Here is a 2912-nt window from a genome sequence, read left to right on the forward strand (position 1 = left end):
AGTTTTTTTCTCTTATAATTATTTTTTTTAAATGAACTTTAAAAGCAGCGAGCGGTAACTTCGCACATGTGATGGTATTATAAAAAATTTGGGTGGTTTAGTTGGACCTCCAAATTTGTTATTTGGACCTCTCATACTTAATACACCTCTAATTTACTTTTTATAATACTTGAAAAACTAAGTAGACCTCTTTATTTTTACCAAAATGCCCTTGAACGTGAGATTCAACAATCTATTATTCTACTTTTTATCTCTATCTTCAACTACGAGAAGAAAAATGAATCAAAATCACATGACATTGCTTTCTTATGAGTAGGTCTCTCCTCCACTAAAATTAATCAGATGATTGGTTTTCGATCTTGATATGTTATTAGAACCCCTTTGAATTTGATAAAAGATGATTTCAACGGTATTGGGTTAGAAGATATCAAGTAATAACTATATCATAATATTCAATTAATTTAGTTTAAGAAAATTCCAAATCAGATTGTTTTGAATTTAAATTTGTAATAAACGATAGAACATGTATAGAAATTATTATTTTTACTTAATTGTTTTAAGTAAATTATAAAATTATATAGGCAATATAAGGAAATATCGGGGGAAAAAACTTAATTGAATGTTATATTTGGTTGGAGGAGGTAAGAAGAGTATTTACTTATTTATTTAATTCATTTTTCTCTCTTTATCCTTATTTGTCTTTTCATATAAGTTGACAAAGTCAATTAATAACTGAAAAAAATTGGAGGTCCAAATATCAAATTTAGAGATCCAACTAAAACCACGCAAAAAATTATTAAAAAAAAGTTTTGGTTACAACTCACTAAGCTAGTCAGTCCATGTGGGTCACAATAACAGGTAAAATAATATCTTGAATTCCTCATTTGATCAAAAATAAAAATATATAGTAGCATGAACAAATAATTGAAGTTGAGGATGATCTCAGTGCTGTGTGTATATATAGAGGCTTAAAGCTCATTCACTCTCCAACCCGATCGAGCTTTATTAGTTTATTATAACTCTATTTAATTCCAAGAAGATGGGTAAGGAAGTGTTTGATACATTCTTTTTGATTCACGGAGCACCGCTGGTGCTGATCGACGACACATTACCCGCCAGAACTTTCTTGAAGTCGTGGAGGGAGAAGATCTTGCCGGAGAAGCCCAAATATGTCCTCGTGATTTCGGGTCACTGGGAGACCAACGAACCCTCCATCAATGTCGTCGACCGCCATGAAACAATCCACGATTTCGAAGACTTCCCGCCCGAGATGTACGAGGTACGTACATAGATCAACTTTGATCTCCATAATTCATATATAATGGATCACGTTACATAGAGTTAGTATTGATTTGAACGAATCCAAGTCATATAGGTCAAGGCTTTGCGTTGACGTACCCTAGTGTTGAAGCTTCTTATGCTTTGATTGGAATGAGTTTCAAGAAAATAAGGCTAATAATATATTTTCTGTTTTCACCTGCAGCTCCAGTACCCAGCTCCGGGATCTCAAGAACTGGCCACCAAGGTGAACGACGTCCTAGTGGCCGCCGGGTACAAGCCTCTCCACGTGGACACAAAGCGAGGCCTCGACCACGGAGCCTGGGTCCCACTCATGCAAATGTACCCCGAAGCCGACGTGCCGGTGTGCCAGCTCTCCATCCAGTCCCACGAGAACGGAACCTATCAGTCTATCACTTCAACTTGGGCAAGGCCCTGGCTCCTCTCAGGGAGCAAGGAGTTCTCATCATCGGCACCGGAAGCGTCACCCACAACATGGAGTCCCTCATCATCAACAACGTCGGCGGCACAGTGGCCGACTGGGCTCTCGAGTTCGACGACTATGTCAAGGACGCGCTGCTCAACGGAAGGTACGATGAGGTGAACCAGGCTTTGGAGAAACATCCGCACGCCAAGATGGCTCACCCGGATGGACCAGTGCATTTCTATCCCCTACTGGCGGCCATCGGGGCCGCCGGAGGGGAAAAAGCCAAGGCGGAGCTCATTCATCATAGCTTTAGCCGGCATACTATTTCCTATGCCAACTACCGGTTTAAGTCAGCTGAGTGAATCATGTTGTCTGTTTTCTTCGAAGCCTGATCTACACACGTTGCTATCTGTAGACGTACGTATGCGTTTGCATTACTTCATTTTTATCTTTTCCAATATAATTATCATTATTATTTTTAATGTTTGTGTGATCGACCTCGCGGCAGAGTTGATTTTGTTCTTTTGGGTACGCATCTGCAACAAATCTGTGTATTGCAGACATGAGGTGGGGTTGTATGTGTATGTATTCACTTATGTATCAATAAATTAAAGAATTCAGCTATAAAATTATTCTCTCTGGAAAAATTTTATTTTTGGGATAACTGTATTTTTCGTTTTTTCGTCTGATTAATATTTCGTACTTTTTTTATTTCTATTTGCCTTTGGGGAACTATCAAAGTAAGTTTGGCCTTTATGCATTGCTGATTATTTTTGTTGTTTTAACACAGTTAACACTCATGTGTCCATTGGAGTTTTAGTATCAATGGAGGTTATTTTTGCTCAAAAAACTATTCTTAGCCTGTATTAGATTTATTTTTATGTCCAACTAATCAATTGTATCTTATGGGATGGAGCCAGAATTTCGAATTAGATTGGACAAAACACTAATTTGTTAAAAATTTCAAAATATATGAAATATAAATAAATTAAATTTTGTACAATCTAAAATCTAAAATCAACTTATTGGAACAAGTAGATTTCATTACTACATATAAAAAATGATAAAGTTAAATATACAAAATATATCAAGTTAAGATGCAATCGGACTACATTTTTTTTTCAAAAAAAAAAGAAAAAAAAGAATGCGAAGTCTTAAATCTTTTTGGCTTGTCGGATAGTAACATTATAAAAAGAGTTAATTACTT

At 36.3% G+C, this 2912-nt stretch overlaps 1 pseudogene; it reads left to right on the forward strand.

Annotated features, from left to right (window-relative positions):
- Positions 1-928: 928 nt before the first annotated feature.
- Positions 929-2327, forward strand: LOC112188628 (annotated as a pseudogene).
- The last annotated feature ends 585 nt before the right edge of the window (positions 2328-2912 follow it).

This window comes from Rosa chinensis, chromosome 2, assembly GCF_002994745.2.
Source record: "Rosa chinensis cultivar Old Blush chromosome 2, RchiOBHm-V2, whole genome shotgun sequence".
NCBI lineage: Eukaryota > Viridiplantae > Streptophyta > Magnoliopsida > Rosales > Rosaceae > Rosa > Rosa chinensis.